The sequence below is a fragment of the Balaenoptera physalus genome, assembly GCF_965194825.1.
Source record: "Balaenoptera physalus genome assembly, chromosome: 6".
Lineage (NCBI taxonomy): Eukaryota > Metazoa > Chordata > Mammalia > Artiodactyla > Balaenopteridae > Balaenoptera > Balaenoptera physalus.
In genome coordinates this window covers 67891019-67911028 of record NC_138885.1, presented here as the reverse complement: position 1 = coordinate 67911028, position 20010 = coordinate 67891019, and the positions used below count along the sequence as shown (strand labels likewise).

General features: G+C 43.9%; 1 protein-coding gene across 3 annotated transcripts in view; it reads left to right on the top strand.

Moving 5' to 3' along the window:
- Nucleotides 1–5894: 5894 nt before the first annotated feature.
- Nucleotides 5895–20010, top strand: part of WIPF1 (WAS/WASL interacting protein family member 1) — a 120310-nt gene continuing 106194 nt past the window's right edge. For 2 of the 3 annotated variants that reach the window (XM_082465438.1, XM_082465439.1), the window contains exon 1: nt 5895–6066. The gene's annotated coding sequence lies outside the window, so the exon portion shown is untranslated. The remainder of the gene's footprint in view (nt 6067–20010) is intronic. The other variant, XM_082465437.1, reaches the window with a different exon arrangement.

Here is a 20010-nt window from a genome sequence, read left to right as displayed (position 1 = left end):
GCAAGAATAATGAACTTTTCTCGAGTGCTTGCTGAGAATCAGACACCATGTGTATTCTTTCACACGCATTCACTCATTTGAACCTCGCAACACTTTCATGAGAGTGGTAGGCAGCCTCTAATGACTCCAAGGACCCCTGACTGCTAATATTCACACCCTTGTACTACACCTTCACCCCAAGTGTAGGCTGGAATTAGTGACTTGCTTCTAACGGCTAGAATATGGCAGAGCAATGAGATGCCCCCTTTCAAGATTACAAAAAGACTGTGGTTTCCATCTTGGGTGCTGCCCATTGCTCACTTATTCTGAGGGAAAACAGTTGCCATGATGTGGGCTGACCTATGGAGACACCCATGTGGCAACAAACTACTGTCTTTAGCCAACAGCCAGTGAGTGAACTTGAAAGTGAATCCTCCTACAATCAAGCCTTGAGATGATGGCATCCTTGCAAGAGACCCTAACCCAAAACACCCAGCTAAGCTGCACCCAGATTTCTAACCTATAGAAATTATGAGATAATGAGTGTGTGTTGTTTTAAGTCATTAAGTTTTGAGGTAATTTGTTACACGGCAACTGATAACTAACACAAAGGGATGCCATTTTTATCCTTTTAGAGATACAGAAACTAATGCTTAGCTACCTGCTCCAGCTCATGCAATTAGGAAATCAAAGAGTCAAGACAAAAAACCTGACAGAGAGTCCGTGCACTTAACCATTACACTTATGGCCTCCTGATGAAACAGTCTATGAAGGGAATTTAATTGTTTGTAAGAATTAGCTATTTCCATTCTTCAATGTTGTCATTCAAAGTATAAATTGGTATCACGTTTTGGAGAGCAATTTGGCAGGATCTATCAAAAGGTGCAAACCCTGCCACCCTGCACCTCCACTTCTAGGATGCTAATTTACAGAAGGACACAGGTGTGTCGGCATTTACGAGCATGAATCTTTATTGCATATTTCTAAAAGGCAAATAACTGGAAGCAACATAAATGTCTGCTAATAGGGGATTTGATTGGATTATGATTCATCATACAGTGAAAGGCTACATAGCTATTAAAAAGAATGAAGTAGATTTATATTTAGGGAAATGGAAAGATAAACCTATGTATCTACAGTAGGTAAGATTCTAGGATGGCCCCAAGATTTCTACTCCTGGGTACACACATATTTTCTCCAAGTTGTTCAATCAAGCACTAATATAGAAGCTGCTGTAAAGGGATTTTGTAGATGTACTTAAGGCCCTAAATTAGTTGAGTCTAAGATAGGGAGATTGTGCTCAATGGACCTAATGTAATCAGCTGAGCTTTTGAAAAGGATTGAGCTTTTCCTGGTAAAAGACACTGAAAGCGTGAGAGGGATTCAATGGGAGGGAATTCTCCATTGCTGGCTTTGAAGATGGAGGAAGCTAGAATGCAGGTGGCCTCTAGGAGCTGAGAGCAGCCACTTGGTGACAGCCAGTAAGTAAATGGGTACCCTAGTCCTATTACCATAAGGAACTTAATTCTGCTAATAATGATTTGAATGAGCTTGGAGGTGGATTTTTCCCAAAGCCTGCAGAGAAGTACTCAGCCCTGGCTGAAACCTTGATTTCAGCCTGTGATGCCTTGAACAGAGAACCCAGTCATGCCATGTCCAGACTTCTAACCTACAGAACCATGAAATAATAAATGGATGTTGTTTTAAGCTGCTAAATTTATGGAAGTTTGTTATATAGTAACAGAAAAACAATGCAATAGATTATTTAGTGGGAAAAGAAAGGCAAATTACAGAAGAAAATGTATAGTATGGCCCCATTTATTTGGCTTTTCATAAATATTTGTTGATTTTTTTAAAAAAATAAGGATATATAGGAAAAAATATTGAGAAGAATATATATCCTATTACAGTGGTTATCTCTGGAGAATGGGATCGCAGGAGTCTTTAGCCTTCTATACCTATGCTTATGGAATACCTGAATTATTTAGAATGAGAATATATTTTTAATAAGGAAAGAAGATGATTAATTTGCTATCTTGGACTAAGGTTTAAATTCATCACATTCAATTCTTACTGTCTTAAGTTTTTTTGGAATAAGGTACGGTACTAAGTACACCCTGATTCTCTGCAGCATCCCTTGACCTAGCCTGGTGCTCTTGTCCCACATAACATTCTATGTTCTCCTGCATTAAGTCAGAAGAGAGAACCCAAGTCACTTGTCAGTATAGAGCCTTTAACCAGATATACCTGAACCCCAATAAGTCTGTTCAAAGATCAATAAGTTTTCTTCTTATGCTATTTGGTACCAAGGAATCTGGATGCTAGTCAATTCAGGTCATTCGCACCAGCAGAAGGTCAGAGGTGGAACAAACACGAGAAGCAGGGTCAAGGGACAGTATGCATAGTAGTTAGAGTCAGGGTGTTGCTGTCAAAATAATCTGGATTCTGATGTTCACAAGTTGAGTGATCTTGGGCAGGTTGCCTAAGTTCTTTAAGTCACAGTTTCCTCATCTGTAAAATGGTGACAAATATCTAATCAGTTAATTTGCCTTGAGAATTAAATGAGATACTATATGTAAAAGGACCTAGCTTAATGCTTGGTATATTCATTCATCCAGTGGTCATGAGTACTAGAAATGTGCCAGGTGTTGGGAGTACTGTGGTGAACCAGTTGCCTTCACATGTCCCTCCCCCAAAAGGGGACTACTGTCTTGGGGGAGGGGTGAGGAGACAGGCATTTAAAAAGTAATTGCAATAAACAAATAATTGTTATAAGAGGGGAGGTTCTAAAACACCACAGGCCTAGTTTAGAGGTTAGGGTGAGTCCCAAAATAGTAGCTCTGAAATGGTAAGCACATATATGTCATTAATAATATTGGGTTCTGGGGCTTCCCTGGTGGTGCAGTGGTTTAGAATCTGCCTGCTAATGTAGGGGATGCGGGTTCAAGCCCTGGTCTGGGAAGTTCCCACATGCCGCAGAGCAACTAGGCCCGTGAGCCACAGCTACTGAGCCTGCGCGTCTGGAGCCTGTGCTCCGCAACAAGAGAGGCCACGATAGTGAGAGGCCCGCGCACCGCGATGAAGAGTGGCCCGAGTGGCCCCCGCTTGCCGCAACTAGAGAAAGCCCTCGCACAGAAACGAAGACCCAACACAGCCAAAAATAAATTAATTAATTAATTTAAAAAAAAAAAGAAAAAAAAAAAGAATAATATTGGGTTCTGGTAAATTTATCTTAATTTTGCCAATCTTAATGTCCTTCTATCTCCCTCCCTTTTCCTTCTTTCCCAAGATCATTATAATATTTCTAACCTAACTTTGCCTTCAAGCAGCATTCAAGAAGTCATTTTTTCTTCATTCATTTCAAAGTGTCCATGACTGCAGAGGTTTAGCATAATACCTTTGCCTGGTGCCTGGTACTAACTTCATTTCATTCTTTTTTTTTTTTTAATGAATTTATTTATTTTTATTTTTGGCTGCATTGGGTCTTTGTTGTTACACACGGGCTTTCTCTAGTTGTGGCAAGTGGGGCCTACTCTTCATAGCAGTGCATGGGCTTCTCATTGCGGTGGCTTCTCTTGTTGCGGAGCATGGGCTCTAGGAGTGCAGGGTCAATAGTTGTGGCTCACAGGCTCTAGAGCGCAGGCTCAGTAGTTGGTGGCACACAGGCTTAGTTGTTGTTCCGCAGCATATGGGATCTTCCCCGATCAGGGCTCGAACCCGTGTCCCCTGAATTGGCAGGCGGATTCTTAACCACTGTGCCACCAGGGAAGTCTCCTAATTTCATTCTTCATTTCATATCTTTTTTTTTTTCCCCCCTTCAGCCAAGCTTTGTGGCTTGTGGGATCTTAGTTCCCCGACCAGGGATGGAACCCTAGCCCTCGGCAGTGAAAGCACAGAGTCCTAACCACTGGACCATCAGGGAATTCCCTCAGTATCTTAATTTTAAGGTATAATTTAACATCACCCAAGGGAAGAAGGTATCTGTTGTAGAATTTTAGGTTTTGATCTTTTTAAGACGAAAATTTAACTTTTTCAACTTGAAATTATTTGAAACTTACAACTAAGTTGTGAAAATAGTAAAAAGTGTTTCCACGTACCCTTCGCTCAGCTTTCCTAAATATTAACATCTAACATAACCATAGCCCACTCACTGAAACTAGAAAATTACCACTGATAAAATACTATTCAGGTTTTGACCTTATTGAGAGAAATGCTGTCTGAGGAGAGAGATCCAGGGCACTCTGGACAACTGATCACTGACTTTATGGGTGACTTAAAACGGTAGACAATTCAGAATACCATTTATTTTTGGCTTCCAATGATGAAATAATGGGAATGGACATATATTTTATCTTCCTAATTTTCTTTTTTGTGTACAAATGCAAAATTTATATGTATTCTTGAAAGACACACCCTCAAGAGAGTTCTTATCCCAACCAATATTTAATCAATTCCTTAAAAGTTGCCAGGAGCTCTACTGGGCTTTGGGGAATTAAAGATAAGTAAAAATTCCTGTTCCACTTGTGTGCCACTACTCTGCTCATCTTTAGAGGAATTATCACATTTAATCCTTACAACAATCCTAAGAGGTAAGAGCTATTGTTATCCCTATTTGACTGAAGCAAAAGTTGAGGCTTAGAGGGCTGATAGGAGCCAGCTCCTGGACTTAACTTCCATGATACACAGTGGTAAGTGCTACTGACTTTTTTTTTTTCAAGTCTGGAATAATATACTGATATATGAAATCAATGGTCTTCATTTTATATAAAACATAGCAAGCATATGCATATCACTATAGAAATGGTTGAAAAAGAAAAGCTTCGAATGATGAAATACATAATGAACCTTTAAAAGATGGGTACACTTAGGGACAAATTTTGTCACTGGGAAGTTTATCCATGTTACCAACCTCTTTCCCAGAAGAATTACTGTATCTGTTACGAGCATGTCAAGGTACAAGTGTGCACATGGGAACTGGCATAGGAGCAGACAGCCTAAAGTCAAGGATGAAACACCTTCTCAGCCTAGGACATCAATTCTGAAGTGCCTATGTTCCCACCTTTTCTGCTTTTATTTAAGGGGCTACACAGCCTTGATATTTTAACAATATGATTAAATGGTTATTATATCGATCGTAACTTGTTCTTCTCAAATGCACACGTTCTAACATCTCTGTCGCATTAGTGAGTATTAACTTTTCTTTGGAGCCTGGAAATGGCGGCTTTCAGAGCCGGTCAGTAACAGCTCCAGCAACAGAGTAGAGCCTCAGCTTTCTCCAAATGTTTGCTGTTGATGCCACCGTATTTGAGGATGTGGGTGGCTGATGACAAATCCATCCCCACTAGGAGCAAAACCATTCAATCCCAGCCGATTCTTGGTGCTGGCGGTAGGGGGAGGGGGAGGGGCGGGCATCTTTACACGAGAGGAGTAGCACTACTGTCCCCACGCAGTGTTCAGGAAGACAGATGTGGATGGACCCTGGGCCTCTGTGGGCGCCGCTCCATTTTAAAATTCATTTTTAAGATGAATTTCTATTTAAGGTGTCTCAAAGCAGGCCCCTTCTTTTGAGAACAGAGGAGAAGGCGATGAGAAAAGGTCTTCCCTCGGGGTTGGGGGGTAACCCCGGCAGCGGGAAGCTGGAGAGCTTGCAGTCCTTGGGGGAAAGTGCCCTCGGCTGGACACCCCTTCCAGTTCCCGCTCCTCTGCAAACACAGGGGAGGGAGACGGAGCGACACACGAGCCCCAGACTCCTAACCGCCCCACTACTGCCACGCTCCTCCAGGGTCCCGAGGCCGCGGGGCGCAGAACCTCGGCACCAGGCAGCGCGGGCGCGGCGCGCAGACAGGAGGGCGAAGGGCCGACGGCTGCCTCGCGGCGCGTCCACATGTGGCAGGGCCGCAGGGGGGTGGGGACGGGGAGCCGAGGGGGAGGGTTTACATCCCAGCGAAGTTCCCGGATGGTCGCAGCCTCCCGGCGCTGAGCACTTTTCCTGCCCGGCTGCTCAGCCCTACGGACTGGGGAGAAGTTTCCCAGAAAAAAATGCCCGGTGCGCCGCGAGGCCCTGGAGCCCCACGGAGCCGCTGCGCGGTAAGGGACGCGCCGCCGCCCCCACCGAGGGCGCGACCGGGTTCCGGGGACTCAGGGCAACGCCCGTGGAGACCCTCGCAGCCGCCGGGGACCCCGGGGAGGGGCTGGGCGGCGCGGCTCGGCGCCGGGTGGGCGCGGGCGGGGGCCGCGGGGACGTCGGGGCTGCGTCCGCTGCGGGCGGGGGCGCGGGCGCGCGGTCTCCTGGGGGGCTCGACTCGGGCCCGGCGGCTCGCGCGTGCTGCCGGCTGGCCGGCGGGCGGGGGAAGAAGGGGCCGCGGACCGATGGGCTCCGGACGCGGGCGCCTCTGGGGCTGGGCGCGCTGCTTGGCTCCGCCGAGCCTGGGGCCTCCCGGGGGGCTCGGCCCCGCTCGCGCTGTGGGTACCCGCGGCAGGGGCTTCGCGGGGATGCGCTGGGGCGCGTCTTCCCCCTTGCTCCCCATCCCCAGCGCCGGCGGATGGGGACTTTCGGGCATCTCCGGGGCCAGTTCCTGCTCTGGAGCCGCTTCGCTTTCTTCGCTGGGGAATCGTACCCATCCCGCAACTCGGCTTCCCAAACTCGCCTCCCGCCGGGTGCCCCAGGCTGCTGCTCGCGCAGTGGGCGGTGTAGACGCGCGCGTTCGATGTGTGCAGTGACCTTAGAGGACTTCTAGTCCCCGTCAGCGCTTTTCTCCCGGGGCCTCTCCCGAACTTTCCGGGCAGCTTCACTTCAGTCTCATTCCCTCTACATTTTCTTTTTAAAAAAGAACAGTTAAAGTTGCAAGGGTAAGAGAAACCAGCTGACCCAGTCAGGGGGACCCAAATCTTCAACTCGTGGTTAGACTTTGAACTCTTTGAGATTAACAAAGGGTGCGTCTGCGAGGGGCCCAGCCTGGCCAGGTCCTCTGGTCCTGCTCAATCCCGGAGGAATACATATTCCTTCCTGGACCACGGGCTCCTGACTTCATCTCAGTTCTCTGGGAAGCCTCTCAGGTTGTCAGCAGTGACTGGATGGACTTGGTGCCTTTTTCTGAAAATTGCGTGTCACTCTTGTCCCCTGCATGGTCACTGGACCCCACCCCCAATCGCTGGCCGTGGGTAGTTCCAGGCTTTAGGCGGTGCAGCCGCGGAGCCCCTGGACAGAGTCCCGCCCTAGGTGGGTTTTCTTTTGCCAGTTTCCCAAGGCAATTCCAAAACAATACTGCAGCTTCATTTTTAGTCATTGGCATATTTTTTCCTCCTCAAAAAAATGCCTTTTTCTCTAGCGGATAAAATAACTCCGAAGGATTTTCCTTTTCAGTTTGTATAAAATACCTTTTGACTTCCAGAGGTGAGAGATCCTGCATAGGCCATCAGTATTTGCATCTTAATCCCTCTTTACAGGGCTTACAACTCTGCCTTCACTCTTGCTGTGTATCTTTACCTGCCTGACATCCCCACAAGGTTGAGTTTCTCAGGGACCAAATCTGCAGCCATCTGTAGGAGCCCATTACCTGTTGAGTGGAATTGTGCAGACTAGACTCTGCAGATGTTATTAAAACATTTTAATATCATATTCTTCCTTGGGACCTACCCAACCTCTGCCATAATTTTGGCTCCCTAGGCAGCACATAAACTCTTAGGTTTGTGTGATGTAGAACAGAGAGATTTGTAAGCAAGTTAAAATCAGGTTCTGGTACATTTAGAGACAATGAGATTACTTCCAGGTGGAGAGATTCATGCCTTCTTTCATTTGTTTGTTCATTTCAGCAATTAAGTGTCTACTGTGTGTTCAACCACTTTCTGGCCCCTTAGGCATATCATGCGTATTGTGTACCTTGAGCCTCACTTATCTCATCCAAGAAATGGGGTTGATAACCTTTGCTCTTCCTCCATCTCATCGTGTGAGGATCAGGTGGGATAATGGCATGTGAAACAGCAAAAAGCAGCACAGCACAAGGCATTGGAGGGCCACACAGACCCAAGAGCAATAAAGGGCTAAAGTGGTGGGACGGGGCAGTGAGGAGAAGGTGGGGTGCCTTTACTTTTTAAACGCACTGTCTTAGTTGCTCTGGCCAGGGATGAGCCCGCTTTTGTGGGAAGTATTTGTTACTGGGTCTGTGTCACCGTCTTAGATATTTCAGGGTGTTCCTCACTACGGTTGTAATTTTAGGAACATACATGGCTTTTACAGTGCACATCAGGAGAACAGAATTAAAGAAAAGTGCCTTTTGCTGTTGTTGCTGTAACCCCTTCAGTTTTAAGCATCTGTTATTTGGGATTGTGTCTCCCAGAGCCGTCATCTTCCGGAAGCCTGCCCTCCCGTGAGGTCTACCAAATTTCTAATGATTTTCATACAGAGGTTTCTCTGCCACTGTGACCCAGCAATCCACAATTATGTTGCAGTGCTGGACAGTTTGGTAGGCCTTGTGAATAGCCAGGGCCCACGTATGTGAATCGGCTCACAGTTGAAATCAAGCAACATGCTCATTTGGCATTGAGGGTCCCTTTTAGGGGTCACTGTTGTGCCCTGTGCCAGGGTAGAAGGGGAGACCTAGCTCAGAAGGAGACGGGGTTTGGTCCCTGAATGCTTACCTTCTGGTAGAGATGAGACATGGTTTTGAACAGCAAGAATGCAGGGTAGAATGTGGTAAATAAGATGAAAAAAAGGTACAGATCAAATACAGGGAATTTAGAGGAGAGTGAAATTACTTCCAGCTGGAGAGAGTCAGTCTTCCCTCATTTGTCTATCTAACAAGTATTTACTAAGTGTCTTCCATGTGCCAGGCATGGGAAGATTCATAGGCGCATGTCCATTGTGTTCCATCTTCCCTGCTCCAATTGAGGAACAGTTCAGTTTCCTCCTCCCTGGGAGAAATGAATACTTCCTTACGGGCCTCATTGCCCAGCCCAACATTTATCAATTGTTCTCACCTTGTAGGGATTACGGTCAGGTTAAAATAATTAACTCTGTGCCTTTTATACTTTGAAGTAATAAAAACTCTGAGGCTCACCATATTCCCCAGAATACCTTCAATTAGTTGAGTAATGCTATCTACCTAACACGCTTTAACCAGTATTGAAGTATGCTGGTCCTTAGTCATGGGTGTGACTTAAAAAGGTTTGATTCTGTAAGGCTGGGGTGAGGCCCAGGAATCTATTTTTGAAAACCCCCCCAGGTGGTACTGACGTACTACCACCTGCAGAGTCCCTAAAGGTAAAACCGTGAGCCAGGAGGTCAGGCAGATCTTCCATTCCCAGCTCTGTCTTCCACATGTTCTGCGACTTCTGTTTCCTTATCTTTAAAATCAGAGTACTGTAACCACCTGTACCTACGGGGTTGTTCTGAGGGTCGGATGAAATCATGGATGTGAATCACTTGGCAGATTATCCAGGACAGTGCTGCCGCTAGGTATTTGTGGGCCATTATTATTTTTTTTTTTTCCCTTCAGCTAAGACAGCAAAAGAGATGATTTATTGTACACATGTTACATTCAGCCACAGCTGAGAACAGAACTAGTCCAGAATGTCACAAGTCCAGGGCAAAGGACTGAAGGGGACCGTTTTGATACCAGCAAGATGGGTCTCTCGGAGGTGGTCAAGGCGATCAGAATGGCCATAAATGTTCCAGATCCACTGAGACAAGTTCTAGACAGTTGGCATGCAGTCCGACGACTTGTACCAGCGTGCCTGGCCTGTGGCTTCCCCTCTTTCTGCTCCCGTGGCTTCCATGGGTGTACGAGTTTACTTGGACCTCTGCCCCATCTTTCTTCTTTTGCTCTTCAGCCTGCGCCTTTGCTTCTTCCTCCACCACCACCTCCTCTGCTTCTCCCCAAACTATCCTTCCTCTCCCAACAGCTCTTGGGCACCCTTGAGAACCCAGTGATCCGGAACGATGGCGGCCTTCCCTTGCCACGTCTCCTCCCACAATTTCCAGTTCTTACAGCCTCAGCTCACTGGCAGGGACTGCTTACCTTCGCTCTCATGGCGCGGAGGTTTCTCGGAAGATGGCGCCAAGGCCGAGACTGTGGGTCATTGTTATTATCAGTGTTAATTTGCACAAAACACTCTGTAGGTATTCTTCTTTCCATATGGAAATAAAAAAAGAGCCTAAACATAGGAACTGCTTTGTATATAAATTAGCACGTAATAATCCCTCGGCTGTCTGTAGTTTATTGAGCATTTCACACTGATCACCTCATGTATTCTCTTAACAGCTGAGGAGGAGGGACGTCACAGAGGAGAACGTCAGTATGGGGGGTGAGGGGAGGGCTACCAGCCTGTGGTATCTGCTTAGCCAGTCAAGCTACTCTGTTGAGACGACCAGGGCAGATAAAGGGCCAGGGGAAGAAAGATGTGCTACTTTCCTGTCCCTTTGGCACCAGGAAGTGCTGGGGTAACATGTTGTGGTAGTCACGCGGTGGCCCTCATCCGTGGGGGGTGACCGGGGGGGGGGGGACTGCCTGTCCCCGGCCAAGCTGCTTTGGTCGCAGGTGTCGCGCCCACGCCCACCGGATGGGAGCAGCACTGCTCTCGTGTTCCCTGGCGGCCAGGAGTCAAGAAGCGCTGATGGATGCCTGGGGAGCGTGCTCAGCATTGCAGGCTTCAGGTCAGGCGTCCATACTTGGTGAGAAGTCAAAAATAATTGACTTTGCTAATACTCAATAAAAGAAGAACGTAGCTAAAATAAACAGGCAAAACAATCACCTACAGTTTTCATTAGTTTAGAAGCTTCAGAAACATGGTTCATATTGTAAAACCATGTTGCTGTGATGTTATACAAGTAGTCATCCCTTGGTATCCGAGGGGCATTGGCCCAGGACCCCCTGTGGATACCAAACTCTGCAGATATTGAGGGCTGACTATAACATTTTAGCATTGCCTACTAGGGATATATTGTTTCTCTTCTAATAAGCCATCTTTCCATTGTAACTCAGTATCTTCCTTTTAATTTCCTTTTATTGCTGAGTTATATTAATTTAAGTGAATCAAATTTTCAAAGCTCTCTGTGATCTGGCCCAAGCTTTACAAAATCTCTCCTTCCTTTCCTTCCTTCCTTCCTGCCTTCCTTCCTTCCTCCCTCCCTCCCTCTCTTCCTCCCTCTTTCCTTTCCTTTCTTTCTTTAACATTACCACTTACTATGTGTCATTTAATTGAATCATTTAATAGTCACACAGCCCCGTGAGGTAGATTCTATACATGTATGTGGAGCCTGAGACTGAGAGAAGTTCGGTAACTTGCCCAAGGTCACACAGCTAGTGACAGAACTAGTATGCAAGCCTGGGGCAGTCTGATTCCAAAGTCTGCACTTTTAACCCTTAACTTCACCTTCTGCTGTATTATACACCACTTTTCATGCTGTGGACTCCAGCCAAAGATTCTTTTCCATTCCCATCTGTATGCCTCTGCTTTGCCATTTCTCCACTTGACACTGCCCTTCTCCTCACTTGTATGTTGAATCCTATAGATTCTTCGTATTGGCCACAAGTACTTGTTGAGAAGAAAAATAGCAGACTTTGTTAATACTCAATAAGAGAAGAATACAGCTAAAATAAACAGGAGACACAATCACCTACAAATTTTGTTAGTTCAGTGGCTTCGATGAACATGGTTCACATTGTAAAAACATGCTTCTAAAGAAAAGTCGAAACACCATCTTCTTCTGGAGCCGATTCCTCCCTCTTCTTAGTAAATTCTCATTGCTGTCTGTTTGGGCCTCACCTGTGGCTCGGAATCCACTCTATTCTGTATTGGAGTCACTTGCATGTGTTTTCTTCTCCCTCATTAGATTGTAAACTCTGAAGGAAATAACTTATTTTTTTTTTTTTACATTCTCTCAGAAACAGTAGGTTCTTGTGTAGTAGGTTCTCAATTAATGTTTGTTGAGTGGCAGTTTATTTCCACCACTCTGGTTGTAAGGTTTGAGGTGAGTGAATTTTTTACGAAGGCAAAGTAGATTTTGATGTTGGCTTCTGAAGATGCTGGGAAACAAGTTTCATCCTAAGAGTGATTTCATCCTTCACCATGATTGATATGTATAATACATTACTTTTCATCACATACATAATTATCTTTAAATGCTGTTTATCTTTATTTCTTCCAAATTGAAAAATAACAATGATCCTAATAATAAAGGAATGGGATTTTGTGTTCTTGTGGGGAATGTGGAAATTATTATTGTAGAACCTAAGAAGTAACATTTCCTGATCTAATACCTGTATGTGGTTCACTTCCACATTAGTGAGTGTTCAGGCTCTCCCACCCACAGATTTTCCATCTTTTTCTTTGAGCTAAGAGGTGATGTACAACTTGAGAAAGGAGTTTAAGCAAAATTGAAGGACACTAGCCTCTCCCCAGACTGCCACAGACTCCTTTGTATTTGGAGGATAAATAGTCCTCTTAGGTAAGAAGTGTCTGCAGGAGGAAGGAAATGGTGAATAAAATGGAAGATTGAGGGCCAAATAGTTTCCTTGGCCAGAGGAGTCAATTACGATTTAAAATAAAAGTTAATTTTACATATGTTCTATATTTCTTACATAGGCAATACACATCTATATATGTTTATATATATATATATATATATACACATTTACATTATTTAAATATATTTTTTCTCTCATAGGCAATACTTGGTTACTTTAAATACTGAATATGTAATGTGTACACCTTACCTCATCGTAACAGCTAAACACAGTTTGATTACATTCCTCCTATTCTCCCTCCTCCACCCCACATGTTTGAGACTGGGTGGTTTGCATTTTGCTTGCCTGATAGTTTTAGCATTTCTTGGGTATATTGCTACTATGTTCTTAATAGTTGTATGGCATTCTGCTGTCGGGGTGGATATATTTTCCTGTTCAATGACCATCTTCTCATCTGTTCGCTCTTGCTAATGATGCCCAGACAACTAGTCCATTGAGTCAAGTCAGACAACCAACCAATTCAGTGACAGCATCAATATAATCATTTAGTTGGCTTACACAGACCAAATGGGCAGTTGGTTGAATTTCTTGCTCTTCAACCACTTGTGAGTCACCCAGCCCGTTTCTGAAACTTCCCAAGCATTTTTCTATAGGCGTATGCAGGAGATTAGGTCTGTTGACTGAAGAATTTAGGCCTGGGAGGGACCAAGAAAGAAATCTGGCCACATCTTTGATGCAATTTTGAAGTGTTGAACATGTTATCAAATAATATTTCAGGAAACTCTGAGACTATTTTCTGCCCTAGGCAGGATAGATTTTGAAAGCAGAGAACCTTTAGACCTTGGAGAAGATCTTGAGAAAACATGTACCCTAGCTATTTTTTTAAAAAAATGTAAACAGTGGGATCAGTGTTTTCACCACAATAGACTTGTGTTATGGGGATGGATATTTAAATAGTGGAGACAGATCAGCCAGAGATAGAAGGGGAAGAAATGGGTGTTCTTGAGCAGGCTCATGTAATGTAAGGAGCACATGTATGTGCTGCGGGAGGGACTTTCAGGAAGGACCAGGGTGATGGATTGAGACAAAAGGGTGGGGGCAGAGAGAATAAAACAAGACGAAACCAGTTATCTTTCCCAGGCCCCAGAAGGCAGGCTGGGGGACACTAAGACAAGTTTTCAGATGGTACTGAAATTTCTAATACAATTTTTGAGGGCCTAGAAGAAGGCAAAGTAGTTGAAGTCTTTTTAAAAATCTTTAAAAAGTAGTAATTTACTTTAGCAGTGCCTATTCTTATCTATTAGAGCTAGAATTTGATTGCCGCGCATGGTTTAAAATTTAACCCAAAGCATCAGTTTAAATAATCCCAGGTTTTGTGAGTAAAATTCCACATTATTCTTTTCCCTAGAGTTTTAGCACTGTTTTTAAAAAAAAGCCTCACATGTTGTTTGAGACAAAATAAAAAATTAGATCATTGTTAAAATTGGGGATTACTTTATGTGATACTTTACAAAGATGTTGGAGCTAGAACCTTATTAATTAAACATTGTAAACCTTCCCCCCCTTAATCTTCTCCCTTTGATGAGAAACTGGCAGAAGAAAAAGAGAAAACAATTCTCAGTTGGTTAAAGGACTGTGCATGGGGTATTATGGTATTACTTTAACCATAACATTCCTTTCTGTATAGAATTTTTGCATACATCATCTCTACTTTGCTGTGATGAAACATGTCCCTTTTGTCAACCACCAAACCAGGTGCTCAGTCTTTGTAATTCAGTCTTTGCTTCCTTGTTTTTGCTGAAAATGTGACTCTTATCACTTAAAAAAAAATTACAGTTTTTACCTTGTTGAGATTACAAAAGTATTTTGTGCTTGATATAAATAAAACAAAAGAGAAAGACGTATACAAAGAAAAAGTTAATTTTTCTCCTATATCTCTCAAATCTAACCACTCGAGGTAATCAATATTACCAGTTTGGGGTGTGCCCTTCTTTTCTCTTTGCTTATAAAACTATATACAAATATATAAGCACATATATAGTTTTTCTATTAAAAATAGAAACCTTATACACATTAGGCTACATGATTTTTAAATGCGGCATAATTGACACAAAACATTGTATAAGTTTAAGGTATACAAGAGTTGATTTGATACACTCATATATTGTAATATATTACCACCATAGGTTGGCTAACCTCCAACATGTCATATAATTATCATTTCTTTTTTGTGACGAGAACAGTTAAGATCTAGTCTCTTAGCAACTTTCAAGTATTTAAAACAGTATTGTTAACTATAATCACAATACTGTACATTAGATCCCTAGAACTTATTCATCTTCTAACTGCAAGTTTGTACCCTTTGACCAACATCTTCCCAATTCTCCTACCTCCCCCCACCCTACCCCGGCCCTGGTAACCACCATTTTAATCTCTGTTTCTACAAGTTCGGCTTTTTTAGATTCTACATTTAAGTGAGATCATACAGTTTTTGTCTTTTTCTGACTTATTTCACTTAGCATAATACCTTCAAGATCCATCCATGTTGTCAGAAATGGAAGGATTTCCTTCTTTTTCTTGGCTGAATAATATTCGTGTGTGAGATATTTTCTGTATCCATTCATCCACTGATGAACACTTAGGTTGTTTCCTTATCTTGGCTATTGTAAATAATGCTACCATAAACATGGGGGTGAAGATATCTTTTTTTGATATCCACAAGATTATTTTTTATTTATTTTATTTATTTACTTTTGGCTGCATTGGGTCTTCATTGCTGCGTGTGGGCTTTCTGTAGTGTGGTGAGCGGGGGCTACTCTTCGTTGCGGTGCGTGGGCTTCTCATTGCAGTGGCTTCTCGTTGCGGAGCATGGGCTCTAGGCACGCGGGCTTCAGTAGTTGCAAGCAAGCGGGCTCAGTAGTTGTGGCACGCGGGCCCTAGAGTGTGTGGGCTTCAGTAGTTGCGGCACATGGGCTCTAGGACGCATGGACTTCAGTAGATGTGGCATGCAGGCTCAGAGGTTGTGGCCCGCGGGCTGTAGAGCGCAGGCTCAGTAGTTGTGGCTCACGGGCTTAATTGCTCCACTCCATGTGGGATCTTCCCGGACCAGGGATTGAACCCATGTCCCCTACATTGGCAGGCGGATTTTTGACCACTGCGCCACCAGGGAAGTCCCAAGATATTTTTTTTTTTTTTTTTTAACATAACAAAACATTATAGCCATTCTCTCCAAATTAAAAACTCATTTATATTATAGCTGATTGATATTCCGTAATTTAACCATTCATATTATTTCAAGTTTTGTGCTACTACAGTTCTTCCCCGAATATCCGTGTGTTCAGAACATACTAACATACAGAAGCTTTGATTTCTGTCACAGTCCCTAAAATGGTATTACTTTCTAAAAGTTGTAGTAATTCATAGTCCTACTAAAACTATTTGAAAATATCTGTTTCCCCACATCCTTGCCAGTGTAATTCATTTTAGAAGTATTCTAATCTCTTTTTCCTGTTTTGTTTCAAGTGATTTCTTTAGGGAGCACTTGTTACTCTCTTTACCTTCTTTTTTTTTTTAATTCCATTCATTTGAATTATTCATGCCCTGTCTTTTCCTTAATTTTCTAATGTGCATATGGTTTGTCTTCTAGACCTGGAGAAGAGAAACTTGAGCCTAAGCTCACTGAGCCTAATTGTTCTGTATTGAAATGAAACAAAACACTTGATATCTACATATAACAAAGTAAATACAGACCTTTTGATTCCAATTTTCTCTTTCTGAAATATATTATGTAAGAAATTGTCTCAGGAAATATAAATGTCTTACCAAGAAAAATGGAAACTTATAAAATGCAAAGATGGGAAATTTTAAAGGAGTTTTAAGCTTGCACAGCTAACTGGGTTTCCCTCTTGAATCTTAAAGTCTGAAGACAAACATTCTTTGAGAGCATTAGTTATAAGTTATGCTGAATTACATCAAGAGGAAAAAGTGAATCATAGCAGATAGGAATTTAAACCTGGAGTGTGGTTGAAAGCCCCTGCCCTTGTGGCTCCTGCTTGTTTTTCTGGGAGGTGAGACTAGATTCCACTGCTCCTGTCCTTGTAGTTGCTGAGTTCACTATAAAATTATTTGTATATAACTCCAGCAGTACATTAGTTAATCAGAAACAGCTGTACAACTGGATTCATTTATATGAACAGAATAACTAAATCAATCTGCAAAATTTCTTGTATTTGGGTAGGTCGGGCCAACATTGTGTAGCCCAGAATAATAACAGTGCTTTGTAACTAACCTGACACAGATGGCAAAAAGATTGTGTCTGGGCAGCAGACATTGGAACTGAAAATTAAGAAGCCCTGTGAGTCCTTGATATCTGCCATAATAAAGTGCTGCTCTATTTTTAATGTGAGTGTTTTAAAGGCTAGGAAGCTTCATAAAGGGATGTCCTGCTTAAGAAAGAACACATCAGAGTTGGACCCTCTGAGAGCTGGATCTCCTGAATGAGGCTGAATGGTCCAGATCAGTGTCCCCGGAAAGATCAGTGTGTACATCCTGCCAAACTGTCAGGACAAGCCAAGGGCCTCCTGCTGGGAAAAGGCCACAGACTAGACGGGCAAACTGACGTGTCTGCCTGGAGGGAGCCAGGCTAAAGCAGGGAGAAGCACAAGGTTCCAGGCGAGACTGAGGCTGAAGTCCTGGCATAATGGAACCAGAGGAATTCCTCAGAATGTGTGTTCTTGTGCAGAACCCTAAGGTCCACGGGAGCTGAGTGAGTTCACAGAATGCAGCCTTGTCCGTATGCCTCTCACAGTCAGTCTTAATGGAGACTTCAGTGCAGTAAGATGGGAGGTCTGATGAGAACAGGAAAATCTCTAGACCCTGAGTCTCCATGGGTGGCCCAGTCCTGCAGGACTGAACTCTCCACCACTCAAAAAAACAGGTCATTCTCAAGGCCAGAAATCCACTGGCCCTCAACTAGCCAGAGTCCTAAGTCCGGACTGGGTTCTGGGTACCTGGTTGGCCTTGGTAGGTAGCTGTATTAGATTTTAGCCAGAGAGTGGCAGTGAGGGAAAGTGGTGCCCAGGGGGAACTGGGCACAGGCCATAGTTTTGGCATTGGGATTTGCAAACACTCAGTTTCTTGGGGCCCTCATATGCTGTTGCCTGAGGGCATATGTTCCCTCTGCCCTACCTTCACTTTCACTCTGCCCCTGGTTTTGGATGTCCATCAATCCTCAGAAATAGACTCTTGAAAGTCAAGTCACTTTCAGGTTAAGACCTGATATCAACCAGCTTATTTACTTAATTCCTTTTGCACTGAATCCTCTGCTAAAGGTAGAGTAGTAAAGTGAAAAGTGCAGAAGAGCAGTAGACTAGGAGTTTACCATTGTTTTATAATCCCAGCTTTGTTGCCTAGTGGTCACATGACCTTGACAACAATAAAACACTGTGCAAAAATAGAGTAGGGGAATTTGTAAGAATGGGAAGAAGACTGAGGCTAGGCTAGGACATCTCCAGGTAAGGCACTGTCTAAACAATGCAGTTGTTAACAGTTTAACTTATCAGTCAGAAATTTGATAAGTCTGAAATGTTACTTTACCTGTTTTTGACTAAGTATTTGGTAAATAAGGGAGAGAAATAGATGTTTATCGCATTCCTCATTTAGCTAAAATACTGTGGCTGTATTACGTGGAACTCATAGGGTTCTTCGTTAATACTTGAATCTTATTGTCTTCTTGAAAAAAGACCATTAGCTATTATCCCAAGATTTTCTTGTAATGTTATTTGTGGGAGTGAGATGTGAGCCAGGTGAGTCCAGGTATGCCTGGCAGATCTTGTTTTATTTACATCCAATGAAAATCACACTAGCTCGTGTGTGCCTACACACATCCATTATACTCACTTTTATTCTGTATTAGTGCACACATGGTCCCAAACCTGAAACCATATGTCCTCATCATCTACCACCCACGGGTGCATGTGTACACACACACACACACACGTGCACACACATGTCATTGGCTTACCCCTTTTAAAGAACACTTCAGATAGAGCCAGGAAGTACCAATTCTAAATGTTGCTGGGAAAACACATGGATTGCTGAGTTTTGTACACATCTGTCTTTGCAGTGTCTTAGAAAGCAGAGGTCATTGCTCACTAATGTGCCCTTTGTACAGTCTCAGACCAAACACCATATGCAGGTGACTGTAAGTGTGTGCTTTGGAGGATGTTCAGTACGATGGTGGGGATTCCCGGGGGTGGAGAAAAATACCCACTTGGGGCTTTGCCTTGGGAGTTCTGCAGTGACCATTGATTGGTGGTTGTGACCATTGCTGGTTGAGTGTCTTGTTTGTGTTTCTTAATCCTGGTCTGAGGAACAACACATTGCTGTTTTGGCTCAGAGGCAGACCATCTTGGATGGCATCCAAGAAACTGCACACTGCTCTTGCTTCTTGAGATTGGTGCTAACATTACAGGGTCTCCAGTTGTGCATAGAAAGATCCTGGACCAGCACACTGGTAAATGGTACCCCTGTGGACTCTTTGCTTTACAGAGAGGTTAGACAAACTTGGCCACCCGGGAAGCTGAACCTTAGGACTGGTGCCCGAGGGAGCCCAACCACCATTTGTAGATAAGGTGGTGACTAGGAGAAGATGCTTTCTGAGTTCCAACCCAGATGCCCATGGAAGGATGGAGGCCTAGTAGAAACTTCCCCTTTGTTCCCTTCAGCTCTGGCCCCAGCAACACAGAGGGAGGAAGGAAAAGGGAGGAAGTTCCTGGTGGTGGAGAGAGTACAGAGGTCAGCAGTGACAACAGGGAAAGAATCTGGTGGTCCTGAGGTACGGGGAGACGCCTCAGCAGTGGGAGTGAAGGGACTTGGATCCTAAGCGTCCTCTGCAGGGTGAGAAGCTTCCTGACCTAAGGAGGTTGCTGGGTGGGGGCCCTGGAAGTGCAGGGAAAAGTGGTGAGCTGCACTAAGCTGTGGCCGCCCTTACAAAGAAGTCATTAGGAAACAGAAGCAAGAGGGTGCCTGCCTTCTCTCGCTTACTCACAGAAGTCAGGAATGAATTATTCCTCTTCAGATTTCTAGTAATGATGTTTGGACAAGTAGTAATAATAATAGCATCTAATAACATAGATATTGCTTAGTATGTACCAGGTAATGTTCTAAATGCTCTGAATTAACTCACTGAATCCATGTAACAACCCTATGAGGCAGACACTATTATCTTCATTTTACAGATGAGGAATTTGAGGATAGTCAGCTTGTCCAAGTTCACATGGCTAACTTGGCAGAGGTGAGATTCAGTCCAGTCTGTGTGGCTTCAGAGCCTGCTCTGAACCACAGTGCCCACCTGCCCCTTCAGTAAGGGACATTCAGTTGTAAAGGACCTAGGTGGCCCCAGCTTTCTTCATGTAGATGGTTGACCATTGATCCATTGTTCTGGGGAAGTAACCTGGACTTCCTGTTTCTCTGCATACTTCTGGGTTAGTGTCACCAACACATTGCAAAAAGGACAGCCAGAAAAAATAAAGACCAACAGCTGACCTGTCAGCAGAAGGGCCTGCTC